Source organism: Watersipora subatra, chromosome 10 (genome assembly GCF_963576615.1).
Source record: "Watersipora subatra chromosome 10, tzWatSuba1.1, whole genome shotgun sequence".
NCBI classification, from domain to species: domain Eukaryota; kingdom Metazoa; phylum Bryozoa; class Gymnolaemata; order Cheilostomatida; family Watersiporidae; genus Watersipora; species Watersipora subatra.
The window spans coordinates 58,535,810-58,551,542 of NC_088717.1; the positions used below are offsets into that span (position 1 = coordinate 58,535,810).

The 15,733-nt window shown below is 40.4% G+C and overlaps 1 protein-coding gene and 2 pseudogenes across 1 annotated transcript in view; 1 reads left to right on the forward strand and 2 right to left on the reverse strand.

The window, feature by feature from the left end:
* LOC137407272 (DNA repair protein RAD51 homolog 2-like) overlaps positions 1 to 15,733 on the forward strand; it is a 48,719-nt gene that overhangs the window by 5,774 nt on the left and 27,212 nt on the right. The gene's annotated exons all lie outside the window — the stretch shown is intronic.
* Positions 664 to 1,571, reverse strand: LOC137406148 (uncharacterized; annotated as a pseudogene).
* On the reverse strand, positions 4,840 to 5,498 carry LOC137406150 (uncharacterized; annotated as a pseudogene).

Sequence of the window (15,733 nt, forward strand, 5' to 3'; positions counted from 1 at the left end):
TTTGTTTCCTTCTGAGTAAAATGTACATCTTGCTCCGAAGTTGTGAATTTTTCGCATGTCTGGCTTGTTTGGTGAAGAGTTCGTATGCTGCTTTGTTGGTACGTCTCTGGTAACTTCTGTTCCTTAAGTACTGGGCATGGTTTACGGCAAATCTCCAGAATGTTTTGGGTAGATTTGCATCTTCAAGAAGGCATCTTGCTTTTTCCATTAGGGTTCTCCATGATCTCTCTGATTTTCTGTTTTGATATGATGAGTAGGGTGCTGTGGTTGTGTGTTTGATTCCCTTTTCACGTAGTGTAGTCTGAAATTGTTTGCCGACATACTTCATACCATTATCTGTGTGAGTCTCTTTTATAGCTCCTGTCGGTGCTACGTCATCAACGAAGTGTTTCAGCGCTGCAGTGACATCACTCTTTTGGCGAATGTTGTAGGTGAATAGCATGCCGGAGAATTCGTCTATAAAGTTTATGACATAGTTTTGACCTCCTTTAGATGTTGGTGTGATGGGCCTACATATGTCTGAGTACACGTTGCAGTGGCTGTGTGGACTGCTCAGGTTGGTGGTCTTGCTTGTGAGGTTGTCTCGTTATCTTGCTCTCATTACATGTTTGGCATGCTGTTTTTGATTTGGGTCCTGTTATGTTCATACATGTTGTCACTTTCTCAAGTTGAAGAATATCTTTGGTGTTCATGTGTCCCAGTGCTCTGTGCCACTCCGTCAGTGTTTTGGTGATGTTTTGCTGAGTCACTTGTTTTTGATGTGCGAAGGAAGTACAACCGACCTCTCAGATCGATTGAAAACTTCATTTTGTTGGCGATCAGTGAATTTTTTTTATCCGAGAAATTAACTTTCGCCCCTTTTTGTGTGGTGGCACGAACTGAAATCAGGCTTGTTGGAATAGTTGGTGCTAATAAGGCATCTTTGAGATCGACCTTGTGTGGGATGTTGTTCTCATCTAGGATAGTGAATTGTGCTGTTCCTTTAGCCACTACCAGCTGGTTTGATTGGTGACCATCAGCCATTTCGATGAAGTGTTTCTCCGGTTTGAAAGTGTTGACGTAGCTGATAAAATGGCTCTTATCATTGATGAGATGACTTATCATTGATGAGATGTCATTCCGCAGTCTACCATTAGTGATAGCTTTTTCTAGTTGTTGTTTTGTGTGGCTGTGTTGCAATGGTCTGACACAGTGGCTGTGAAGGAAAAAGCGGCGGCGGTAGTTTCCGATCTGTTTCCTTTTTTTATCTGTTTCCTTTTTGTTAGGCACACTGCTTCGATGTGGCCTCTTTTCTCGCAATAGTTGCATTGAAATTTTGGCTTTGAGTAGCATTCATTTGTATGGTGATTGGTTTTACCGCAAGCCACACATTGATGTTTGCCTTTGCCGGGTGGCTTGTAGTTGTCTCGCCCTCTAGAAGCCATGGCGGTGGTTTGTGAACATCGCGTTGCCTCGGACTGGTCAGAGTTGGTCAGTGCCGCTTTGAATTCTGTAAGGGTTTGATCTTTGTCTAGTTGGGTGCGGACTACTACAAATGGCTGGTAGGATGTAGGCAGTCCTTTCATGATCATGGCTATGACCAAATTATCGCTGATATTTTCTCCAGCAGACTAGGCCTGCTGAATAATTCTCATCATGGTTCATTATTTATAATTTTCCAAACCTCAGTAGGGCTATCACAGCTTTCAAATGCTAATTTAAAATAATTAGCTTTGGATTTTCGCAGCTCACTGGTGAGCTTGTTTCTTAAAGCCACATACTTAGCTTTTAGCTTGGTATTTAGAGGGGAATTTAAAGTCTGTTTAAATAGTTTGTTTTTATGTAATAATTGTTTCTTAATTCAAAGTAACTCCAAGGTTTATGTTTCCTAGCCGACCCGTTAATTTTTTCTGATTTAATGGTTGTAAAGCAAGCAATGATTGATTGCAATTTAGATAAAAATTTGTTATATTGAGATTCAACATCAGCAGTGTTAATATCCCATTTCTCTGCTTTCAAATTTTCAGTTAGATTTTTATAAAGAATAATCTCAGTCTTTAGTTTGTTCTGATCATCAAGCATTTTATTTTGGTCAACAACTGAAAAACTAGGAAAATGATCACTAAAGTCAGCTTCAATAATTTGAGAAGTTATTTGCAATGCATTTTGATTTGTTAGTATATGATCCAGACTAGACCATTTTTGGAGATGTTGAGTAAAATGTGTAGGAATGTCAATTAAGTTTGTTAGGTTATAAATAGCTAAGAAATTCAAGTAGTTCTCACATGCCTGCGGCTCAAGGGTTTCTATATTTATATCACTGTGATAAACTGAGTGGATGAACAGGAATATGAGGAGGATGATAAGAATCGCTCCAGGCTGTGTAGAGAATTAATTACATCAGAGCTGGGTTGTCGGTAGATAACAGTTAGAGTGGAATTGTGATAAGCCTCAGTACCATCTCCCATTACTCTGACGGAGTGAACGTCAGCACCATTGATCTCTGCAAACTGCTGCTCGATTGCCAACCCACAACACACAAAGACTCCAGCACCACCACCTCGTGCATTTCGTTGTGCACCTGTAAAACTATAATTTTCAAGTTTAAAATACTGAAGTTCATTGTCATAAAGCCAAGTTTCAGTTAAATGAATGAGGTCGAATGAAAATTCAAGTGTCTAATAGATCTTCAAGCAGATCAAATTTATTGCGAAGGCTTTAACAATTTATATTTAGTATTGAAAAAGTACTATTTGCTGAGTATGTTTGGGTTAAAGAGCGAAAAGTTTCCAAATCATACTTATTACAAACAAAAAAGTTAGTAGTATCCGTGTCAAAAGAAAAAGCCATAAGGAATCAAGAAGTCCAAGTCTGAAGAGTTATTGAAGATAATATGTTAGTTTCAAGTCATCTAAGTCATGTTTAGAGTTTATTGGAACTGCATCGGAGTCCTTGTCTTTCCTCAGATAAGTCTTTTGGTTAAATGTCCAAATAATTTTATAACCATACTCATTTTTAAACTGTTTAGCACTCCAGAACAAAGTTCACTGTTTGGGGCTGAGAACTTCGTTTACATACACATGCTAATCAGGAAAACTAAGGTCATTAATGTTCATAATATTTTTTGATAAGTTTGGAAGAAAACATCACGCTTATGCCCTTGAATAAATTTCAGAATGATTTTATTGCTCTGTTTTACTCGGTAAACAACATCAATGTCAGATGCAGGCTTGATGGTGTCTATTTTAGAGTGTTGAAGTAGCTTTTTAAATGCTTTTGTGACATTTTCTCCTTTTTTGTAAGGTATGCCATTCAATTCAGTGCATTTTGACCTGGCCACATGCTCAGCTGCCTCTACTCTAGCATCCAAGTTTTCATATTTATCCATTTTGTCTTAACATCAGAAATTAATTCTTCAAGCTTGGATTGCCTTTCCTTAAGTTAAGCTGTTTCTGCATGGAAGTATTCAATGGATTCCTCCAATTGCTTCTGACTATTTGCCAGTTTGCCAAGACGGTTATTCATGGAAGATAGCTGATATAAGATAGCAGTTAGTTTGTTATCAAGCGATTTCAAGCTAACTCCATCCTCTGTTGCTACAGATTCTGATCTTGGTTTAACTTTGGCAGGCATATTGTACTCGATAACTTACCCAATTTAGAGAGGGTTCACGCTGTCCCCAACAATTTACCCTCCTTGCTGCAGTTCTGCGCCTAGTTATCTATCCAGTTAGTGTACAGGTTACTCAATAGTTGTAAGTTAGTGTTATGTAGTGAGTTTCAATATATAAGTTTATTGTATGTCTGGTCAGGTCAGCTGTCATATCTAGACTAGTTGGCAAATGATATAGCAAAACAATGTCAGGACAACATAGTAATAAAAACAAACAGCTGCTGAGTGTGGTAAGATGATTCACACATAATGGCTAACCATTGACCTAACTGCATACATGTATATCATTGAGCTAACTATGTTATGACATCTCGTTTTTCCTAAGTGAATATAAGAGTTCATACTAAAATAAAATCAGGCTATTGGCATATAAAGGTATATAGCATGATAAAGAAAACAAATCATCTGACAAAAGTAAAATAAACTGGTAATAGAAATGAAGTATAATATACAGATGTGATATTACATGTAAACAGCATGAGGGACTAAACTATTGCAAGAATGCGATAGCCAAACTGAAAACTCAATTTTTATCATAGATAATTTGACCAAAAACGTTCCGGTGGCTTTGACCTCCTACCTCCCCTTGTCAACATTCCCAAGCCAGACAACCCAACCGACACCGGTGAATTAACCGGTGTCGGGTGGGTTCAGCCGACACCGGTGAATTAACCGGCTCAGCATTACTCGTGTTAGCATTCGTTAGCGGTGTCACTGGTGGTAGGGTGTTTCGTACAATTAGATGGTTCTGAGGCTTGCAATGCTCAACTATAGTTTTTTCTAACCCTCAGATACGACTGGTTCCTACGGAGTGTTCGACCATCGCCTAGCTCTACTAAGTAACTGTGGGGGCTTTCCGCATGTTTCACAATTTTGCCATTTACCCAGTTTCTGTGACCCAGTTTAACCCACACTACCATTCCTTACTGTTGGATGACTGACCGTGCACTGCTTGTATATTGTCCACTTCTTCTGTGTGGACTTCATGGGCTTGGCTGTTGCTGGTAACTGTCTTCTCTTTAGCCTTGCAGGCTCTCTGGATATGTCCCTTTTCTCCACAGTTTTACACACCTGGTTGAATGCTGGACACTTTCTTGGTTGATGTGAGCATCCACAATACTTGTAGTTGTTGATGGTTCTGATTTGCTGCAGCCTGTTGACTTGCATAGATTGCTGTTGTTGGATCGGTCATCTTGTATTCACAGCATTTACTATTGCTCTTGAATCTGTGTTAGCTGATTGGGTGAGGTCCAGCATATATTGCCGTGTCGCTTCAAACCTCTGACACACCTCTATGCACTTGTTCAGTGTTAGCGTCTCAGAAACATTAAATAATTCCCCTCTTACTGCTTCTGACTGGATTCCAAACACTATTCTGTCCCTCAATGCCTTATCCTTCTCTCCTTCATGAAAGTTGCATGTTGAAATTAGACTTCAAGTAAAGATAAAAACTTGTCGAAGGATTCACTAGGTTGCTGAACTCTGCTGTAAAATTTGTAGCGCTCAAACTCCTCCTTGACCTTCGGCGCAAAATATTTCCTGAAGGCCGCCTTCTCTGGGCCAATCTTTTTCCTGTCCTCATCTGCCAAATCGAATGTTCTAAAAAGCTCATGCCTTTGTGCCCCAAGCACAGTAAGCAAAACGGCTACCTGGATACCCTCATCTTTGGTATTCTCCTCGGTGGCTGTCATGTATAAATCAAACTGCTCAATCCATGCCGTCCAGTCTCTGCTGATTTCGCTAGGATTCCGGGCAGACCAGTCGGCCAGAAAGTTGCCTGATGCCTTCAAAGAGCCACCGTCAGCCGTATCTTGGAATAATCTGCAAATGCTGTGTCTAGATACCATACAAGAGCGAAGGTCCACCTGACACCATGCTATGTAGTGAGTTTCAATGTATAAGTTTATTGTATGTCTGGTCAGGTCAGCTATCATTTATAGACTGGTTGGCAAAGGACATAGCAAAACAACGTCAGGACAACATAGTAATAAAAACAAACAGCTGCTGAGTGTGGTAAGATGATTCACACCTAATGGCTAACCATTGACCTGACTGCATACGTGTATATCATTGAGCTAACCATGTTATGACAGTTAGAGAGGTAGAATTCATAGAAGACAATAATATGTGACCTCGCGTGAAAATCGACCAAAGTCGGCATTCACTATCGTTAGTAATGGAGCTTCGAAGTTTGCATTAGGTGTATTGGAGAGCACATGGCTATTTTGTTTATTATTTTACCCTAGACCAATCAGAGTGTGAGGAATTCATTTCTGAAGTCAAAAAGTGATTTCATTGGCTCCTTATGCCGAAATTTTGCGGTCAAAGTCGTTGCTATGCGATCGTGACGTCATCAAAATGGCGACTCGTGAAGATTCTAAAACTTCGAAAAACTTTTTTAATCTGATGAATCTGAAGAACTTGGCACATTGCTCGATGAAATTGATGCTGAATATGGAGAAACAATGTCTAGAGATCCAAATTTTCATGTTACTGATGACCTGCAAGCTCGGATGCCCGAATTTATTGACGATGAAGAAGACGAAAATGAACCTACCGAAGGATTAACTGTTATTCACTCGTATAGTACTCCGGTTAATGACTCAGAATCACTTGCTGCCTGCTTACCAACTCATCCTATGGTGTCTGATGAACCTATTAGCTTTAGTTGCAAGTGTGACTGCATCAACAAATTTGATAGAACTCCGATTTTTAGTCAGCTGACTTACAATAAAGGAATTTCAAAGACAGAGTTAGATTTGGTTATCATGGGCCGAATTTCTACTCGTGTGGATGATGGGAACACCACAAAACCTTTCGAGCATAAGGAGAAGATCAGAAAAAGGTCAAGATGCAACTTTAAATATCATGGTGAGTCTTATTGAATTTTTTCTGATCTACCCTGTTTATTTTTGGTAGTAATAGTATAGGTGTAGTAGCCTACTAGTTGCTGGCCCAGTGTATGCCTCCCTGAGTCACATAAATTTACATCATACAATATATGACTCAGTGATCAGTCGTACTCACTGGCCTGAGTTAGGTGTGTTTTCACTCATAATTGATTGCCAGTTGCCACATGACTTATTCAATGTGTCAATGCTTGTGTGTTTATTTTTTTGCTTGCTGACATTAACCCTATGGCATGAGCAATCAATCTCTTCGTCACACGATCACTAGGCCACTAAGTCTATTACTCGTAAAGGTGTCTCAGAGTCAGAATCCGTTGCCAATCACCTCATTAGCTCATTCTTTAGATTTTTTCTAAATTAATTAAGAATTGAAGGAAATTCTAAATTAAAGGAATTTAATTTTAATTTGAAGGAATTTAAGGATTCAATTCTAAATTAAAGGAATTAAAAGCTTTCACAAGTTTTCATTCAGCCAAGCTTACCCCGGTACGATGACAGGTTAATTTCATAGATTGTTGTGTGTACTGTTTGCTAACCATGCTACCAGGGTCACTTTGATGCACAGCGATGTTTTTGTTTTGTTTAGGAAAAGTAAAAGTTCAGACGTATCTAGACTTCTCTGCCATGTTGTATGATGTAAGACTCGAAGGTATCAAAGGACTGCCGAATGTGATAAAACCTGAAGGTTTAGACTATGACCACCAAGAATACTTGCATACTAACATTCGAGAATTTTCCCGTCTTGGCACTGAGGGTTTAGTTTGCCCAAAGCCTCATGGTAAAAGACGTAAAACGTGACCATAGCATGGATTTTAACCTTTTTCTGAGTCAGATGTGAGTAGGAATGTAATCGTTGTTTTGGGTCTGATGCCCCTTGTGTTTTTTACACTCACTGTTTTGGCAAAATAAACCTCAGTATGGATTTCAGATGTGATGTTAAATCCTGAAGCCTATCAGTTAGTGGTGATATACCTAGGAGCTTCTCATCTTATTTCTAATGTGCGGTTAGTGTAAAGTACGGATACATAAAAATGTCCAATTTCATTTTCAATTTGAGAGCAGGGTTTACCAGTTTTCTGTTGTCCTGACCTTAAAATGGTGTACACCAGCTGTTTCAGCATGCTTACTTACCCGAAAGACCAAGTTTCACCTCAGTCAGTGAAATACAAATGGCCGTATCCAAGGAAAACCTAACATAAACAACCTATTTCTGTGCGTCGCGTCTTTATTCGCGATTTTCTCCGTTTCAGATTTTGAGAGTTTTGGCTGACGTGCTTTCCAAAAATTCGCAATATATCATGAACTACTTAAGCTAACTCAAAAATTCAAAATGCTTTAAATTCTCCTCAAAATTTTGCATCTGGCTGTGTTACTAACTCATAATCTGAGAATCCCTCATTTTGGTTGATTTTCACATGAGAGGTCACATATAATAAAGCTGAAGGATTAGCTCAGAGAGCACAGAGTAAACACAACCTTTCAGCTTGACTGCCAACTCCTGAGTACATCAGAGTTGTGCTCCTCCTCATAGTCCTTATAGTCTTCATCATCCTTAGCACTCCTCAATGTACATCGGCTATGTTTGACTCGGAGGCAATACTGGTTTGTTCTCGGATAAAGGGATGCCGAATGTCAATATGCTTTGACCGCAAATGATGTCCCTCCCCTTTTGTAAGGACCAATGCACCTTGGTTATCTGAATACATAGTGTTTTGTTTAGGTTGTTTTATGTCAAGTGAGGAGAAGAAGGATTGGAAGTAAATCATTTCTTTGTTGGCCTCGCTCAATGCTACGTATTCTGCTTCGCAGCTTAATAATGCTACGGTTGATTGCTTGGTTGTTCTTCAGTTGATAGGCGCTGAACTGAGTGTCATAATGAATCCTGTTGTTGAGCGGCGATCATCAACATCACCTGCCCAGTCAGAGTCAGCAACACCTAGTATACCACTAGTTGGGCGGTAAGTTAGGCCATGCGTTACGGTACCGCTGAGATAACGTAAATGTTTTACCACCATGACATGGGATGGTCCGGGTTTATCAAAGTGTTGCGGAAGCTTGGATACAGTCCAACTGATATCTGGTCTCGCCGCTGTCATTAGATATATTAAGCTGTATTATCTCGCGATAGGGAAACCTGGATTTGCGAACTTGTTTGTATTCGTCATTGGTAGCCTTTTAGAGTTGTGTTCTGCTGGCGCTTGGGGTGGATACTGCTTTGCAGTCAGCCATGCCGTAGTGTGCTAGTAATTGTTTGGCGTGTTTGGATTGGTCGATAGTGTAGCTTCCGTCAATGTTTCGTTTGAAATCGATCCCCAGGAACCAGTTAAGCTTTCCACGATCATCGATTTCGAATTTACTTTGGAGGAGTTATTTGGTAGTTTCGATGTATTTTGTAGATTTTCCTGCCAATATGATGTCGTCAACCCATAATACAAGTAAAATGTATTCCTCACAACTCTCTTTGTCGTTGGTAAACACACAGGGGTCATGAGAATTTGATTCGAATCCATTTAATTTTAGAAAGTTGGTGTTTCGTACCATATACGTCCGCTTTGTTTTAGTCCATACAGCGATTTGTTGAGTTTACATGTGAGTTTCTGGAGAGCGTTAGTTTTAGGTTCGTAACCGAGTGGTGGAGCTAAATATATTTCGTTGTCAATAGGAGCATTGAGATAGGCCCCTTTGACATCTAGTTGGTAGAGAATGAGGTTTTCGTTGGCTGCCTTCTGAATTAGACTACAAATTGATGTGAGCAGTGTAATTTAGCAAAGCTTGTTGGTTTCTTCTTCCTCATCTGATAGCCTAGATAAGATGAAACATGCCTGCCAGCAACTCAAAGTATCTGAAATTGGACTCTCTATTTTCATCTAGCACTAACTCTGAAGGAGGTTGAATATTCGGGATAGGTTTTGCTATCTCTACCTCTGCTAGTTGGTGCGAATTAGTTCAAATATATGCCTCACGTTGTTTTTCAACAGTATCAGAAGCAGTGTTAATCAAAACACAACTTAATCGCTGCCACCATGTGTTGTTCCACCATTTGAATTTGAATGGTACCATTTGAATGGTAAGCAATTTATATTCCTTACTTATTAAACAAACACGTTGCCTAAAGATAGCCCGACAGTATCGGCAAATACGGAACAATATATTAAAACTATGTGGCTTACGCTAAGACATCGGTATCTAGTAGGTTACATCACACAAAAACATTTCCAACTTGACTATAAATGTAACTTTAAAAATAATAACTCACAAATCTTTTCACTCTCTGTAGTTCAGTTAATGATAATAACAAGTTATTTCAGTTGACTTTAGATTTCTGTGTTGAGAATTTTCAATAGATGCTCACAGTTTGTGACCAGGTGAGCTGCGCACAAGCAAGAATGGTGCTAACTAATTGAAACAAAAATTATTTCACTCTGAAACGGTGTGTCAGCTTGCTATTGGTTAATCTACACTGTCGTGAGCAGAAAGCCCAGCCAAAGGATCACCGGTCTGGCCCAATTAGTTGTAACTGCCCAGTAACTACCAGCTACAGTGAACAAAGAGATCTGCTGAATTTACATATCACTGCATCTTGTATAACTGATGCTTAATTAAAGTGCACGTGAGTGTCTGAGCATCTCATTCCATTACACTCCCACCCAAATTTGAAGAATTTACAGTCACAGGGCAACATTTTTGTATCGATTTAAATATTTATGTTGTCTTCAACTTGCAAGTTTGAGTTGGTACTAATTGTAATCATCCCATCACCGATTAGTATATTTCTTTGGGTAAGTGGATGCTATAATTGACGTAACAAAGTATAAATGTTGTGACATGAATATTAACCTAAAAAAACTGAGTATGTAATGTGTAACGTTTGAACAATAGATTTCTTGCTACTCTTTCTTCTAATCATCAAATAAACGTAAATAGTATTGGGGATCGGTCTTTGCAGACATGTGGGTGGTTGAAATATTATTCCTTTTTATTCAGATTTCGGTTTCCTAATATTACCTTGACATTTTTTACTGACTCATATTTTCCACAAAGGGTCTCTGACACTCGTCCCATCTGCCAATCATTCCTAGGTGCATTGTTGTCCATGAGCAGGATGACATCACCAACCTTGATATTTTTTTGTACGTCTGTCTATTTTTGTCTAGTGGTTATTGTAGCCATATATTCTGCTCACCATGCTTTCCAGAACTCCTCTGCAATTACTTGAGAAGCTTTCCATTTCTTGGTGTAGTAAATTTCATCTGATAGAAACTTGCCTGGTGGAGGTCCGAGCAAAGGTTTTTATTTGTCAGTAAGGAGTTGATTTGGCGTTATCATGTTTTCATTTAGATCCATAATGGAGGTGCCGGTTAGAGGTCTGTTGTTATGCTTGCTGCTTCTTGAAATGCTATTCGTAAAGTTTTTGTGTCCATCCTGTATTTGTACTTTTGACTTCTACTAGTTAGTACTGTTCTGGCTGATCTTATCATTTGTTCTGTAACTCCTCTCGGATGACTTGCATCAGGGGAGTTGAACTTGAATGTGATTAAGTTATCTAAGAGGTATGCTTTTACCTTGGATTCACTCATGGGTATCGAGTTTCATATATATTAGTTTAGTTAGAATTATTGTCCAAGTAGCATTTATTTTAGTCCAGGATACAAGAGAAACAATACGTCTGTTTTTTAGTAAGCCAAAACAAAGAATGCCAGATGTGAGTAATGAACAAGTATGATGCCATCTATACAGGAAATACCTCACTGAGCATGTGTATGTTATCACCATGGTAACAAGTAAATATATAAGTTTGTAAACTAAAAACTGTTACATCTCCTTTTCCATGGAAATATTAAAGCAAACACAAAATCATTGGTAAGTACAATGGTATGAAATATGATGTGAACATGTAACAATGTCACTGGTTTGGACTTCTAAGTTGGTTAGAACATCAGATAGTCAGCGTATCGGGAGGGGAGTTTTCTATTCCGGGGAGGCAGAACACGTCTAGGGGTTTGGTCCGGGACACTGCTATCAGAGGCTGGCTCAGATAATGGTAACGAACGTGGAGATTCTGGCGGGTTGTTGGGAATGGGTACAGTGTCGTTTGAGGCTGATAGAGAACTATCTTGGGCTGTTTTTCTTGCCTGGGTACAAAGATTCTCAGCCTGTTCTGGGAAATGGTCAGCCAGAGTATAACTCTGATTCTGTGGCGCAGGAAGCTGTGATACCCTTATGTCTTTACGGTTACGTCTTACGGTACAACTACCTGTCGATAAATGGTAACTGCGATCCCTTGCTATGTCAATTATCTGTCCTGGTTTCCACTCACCTGACGCAGCTCTGAAATACACGGACTGTTCTGGTTCGAGGGGAGATTTCTCGCTACCTGCCCGTCTATCGTGATAATACTTATCAGAACTCTTCATACTACCCAACTTGTTTCTAACATGCTCCAAATCATAACTGTTGACTTTGTATCTCTCAGTAGATACTGGCATTGAATCTCTCAACAGCCTACCTTGAAGCAGCTCAGCCGGAGATGGTAGGCCATCACATACTGGTGTATTACGTATCGTTACCAGACCACCTAACCAATCGGTACCTTCATCTGCACACTTAGCCATCATTGATTTCACTGTACCAATAGTCCTCTCGGATTGACCATTACTTGATGGATGCAGAGGTGAACTTGTTTGATGAGATATTTTCAACTCAGTACAGAATCTCTTGAACTCATCACTAGAAAACTGAGGACCGTTGGCCGATACAATAACATCTGCCTGACCAAAATCAGCGAATATCTCTCTCAAGCACTTGATAACGACACCACTACTTGTACTCTCAGGCAAATGTTTCACTACAGGCCACTTTGACAAATAGTCAACTAACAGAAGATAATCACTTCCATTCAGATGAAACAAATCTACACCGATCATCTCAAATGGCGTGTTGGGAATAGGAAAAGGCATTAATGGCTCCTTCTTTTGACAGCCTTCCGACTTGAGGCACGCCTGACAAGACTGACATTTGTCCTCTATGCGACGCCTGAGACCAGGCCAGAACACAGACTGCATAGCTTTCTGTAGAGTCTTTGTAACCCCTTGATGAGCCATATGCAGCTGGTTCAACACATCATTCCTCAACTGTGTAGGAATGACCAATCTCTCATCATAGAACAACAATCCATCCAGTTCACAGAGATGATTACGCAGATTCCAGAAAGCCAGACCACGAGCACCACACGACTTTTTGTGTGTGGGCCAACCATTCCTTACATACTCTAGCACTACCTGCAACTCCTCATCCTGAGAAGTAGCGTTTTGATACTTGTCCATAACTCCATCACTACGAATTACAAAAGAACACACAGATCTGAGAGGATCTACACCCAGGTCATCATAGCTGTTCACGCCCTCTGGACATGATCGACTTAATGTGTCTGCCAGGACCATATATTGACCAGGCTTGTACAACATCTCTATAGGATAGCCTAGCAGTTTTATCCACATGGCAGCTAACCTTGGAGATAATTGATTGATATCCTTAGACATAAGACCAATCAAAGGGAGATGGTCAGTCTCAACAACCACTCGTTTCTGACCAAGGCAGTAATATTTGAATCTTTCACAAGCGAAGACCACTGCAAGCAACTCCTTCTCAATCTGACTATACCTTGATTGACATTCTGTCAGGGACTTAGCAGCAAACTCGATGGGTTTACCATCTTCTAGTACTACAGAGCCGATACTGTGCGATGATGCGTCAGTACTCAGGGTCACCTCGCCTCCTGAGTAATATGCCAGAGGAGGGGCATGTATAATCAGGCTCCTGAGCTTTTCAAATGCCTGAATGTGGGCCTCCTCCCAGATGAACTGCACATTCTTCTTACACAGATCTCGGAGAGGCTTAGTATGCTCACTCAGATTTGGAATGAACTTAGCAAGATAGTTAACAAAGCCAAGATACCTCTGAACACCTTGCTTATCAACCGGAGCAACCATATCCTTGACAGCCTCGACTTCTGAATGACTAGGTTTTACACCCTCAGCTGTTAACTCATGACCAAGATATGACACAGAGTCCTTACAAATCACAGTCTTATCAGGATTCAAAGTCAACCCAATCTCTTGACACCTCTGTAGGAATTGTCTCAGAAACTTGTCATGCAGCTCTTTCGATGGAGCGTAGATGACAACATCATCTACATAGACCTTCACGAATGGCATATCGGCGAAACTGTCAACCATTCTCTGGTGAAATATCTCTGTGGCGTTACAGACACCCATACCAAGTCTTACAAATCTGAACTTCCCAAATGGAGTGACAAAACTCAATAGCTTAGAGGACGGCTCATCAAGCGGAATCTGATAGAACGAAGATTTGACATCTGTAGTGGTGAAATATTTTGAGCCAGACATACTTGAAAATATCTCAGTGGTGGTCGGTATTGCACATTGAGCTCTTACCAGTTGTGTATTCAAGTACTGCGGATCTAACACTAGCCGTAACTCACCATTAGGTTTATTCACCAGTACCAGTGGTGATAGCCACTCTGTTGGTGATATATCCTTTACTATCACACCCTCACCTAGTAGTTTATCTAGCTCTCGTTTTAGTTGTTTTTTGAGTCGGTGGGGTACAACACGAGGAGGTGCAGCCCTTGGTTTAGCATCATGTTTGAGTTCTAAAGTAACTGGTTCACCCACCTTTCCTAGACCAGTGAAAACATCAGAGAACTTGCCACCTAGCACTTCATTCACTTGGTCAACAACTTTAACATTAGACAACAATCCTAGATCTTTGATAGCCGGCATGCCCAATAATGTTTGATTATCATCATCGGTGACATAAAATTTGACCAGTGTGGTTTTACCATCTTGTAGCTGCACATCTAGTTTTACTCTACCAACTACAGTGATCTCTTTGTTACCGTACCCAGTTAGCTTAGTATTGGTTCTAGTAACTTTCTTACCTCCTAGTTTAGTGAAGAGGGAAATGGCCATAGTACTAACTTGGGCACCAGTATCGACCTTTGTTCTCACTTCATGATCTAGAATGTTTACTGTCAGTAGCCACTTGTTCTCATGAAGGACACCATTAGTTCTGACATCAGCCATATCCAGTGTGCGCACGTTGAACGTCATGTCATCATCTGAGCTAACGTCACCATCACCCGCTTGTAGAAATGACACTCTCTGAGTTGTAGCATTACTCTTCTTCAGACCAGTACACTTTTTTTTTAAATGCCCTCGTGAGTGACAACCGTTACATGTCTTATTATAAGCAGGGCATCTACCTTTGACATGATCATAGCCACAGAATGAACAATCTGTGATCATGTGATTAGCTGCTGCATTATTCTGGCTTTGCGGTGTATAGTTTCTAAGCTTATATGGATACGAGCATACTGATTGTACTGAACGAACACCATCTAGTTCAGCCTTTTGGTTCCTTGCGATTACTTCCTTAGTACGCATTTGCTGCTTTATCTGCTCAAGCGTTATGTCTGCACGTAACTGTAGCTCACGACTCAACTCCTTATCCTTCATACCTGCCAAAAGTCGAGTGCGTAACATATCCTGTCGGTGTCTATCATCCCAATTGCTACATTTCACAGCCAGCTCATGCACGTTCCTTATGAATTCCTCATTACTCTCATCAGGAAGTTGAACTTGGGAACCCAGCAGCACTGCGTAATGCAAGTGATTGTCACGAGGAGTGAAGTAATTATCCAAAGCTTCCACAGTTCTATCAAACAACGTACCATCTGCGTCCTCTGCTGCAATACCGGCATCTGGATTAGCCACACGGGGAGGGCGCACAGTCAGCTGACCATATATACTCTCCGCCTCCTTGCCCATACAGTACAGCAGCATGTTTACCTGACGCTGAGCATTCCTTTCATTCAGTCCAGAAGCACTGCGATATCTCAAAAATCTCCTCTTCCATTCCGGCCAGCTCTGCGGTGCAGAAAAATCCATCTCTTTCGGAGCAGACACCTTGAAGTCACCCATAATGTTGTTGAATAAGACACCAAACCAGACTAACACCAAAAGTCAGTCACAATTCAGCACAAACACGCTGAAAAACAACCGGCCTATTCAAACTCCAACAATCTCACTTCAAGTAGTATTCAGTCCAGCTATACATCCAACAAAGCAATGTTCGTCGCCTACGACGCCATA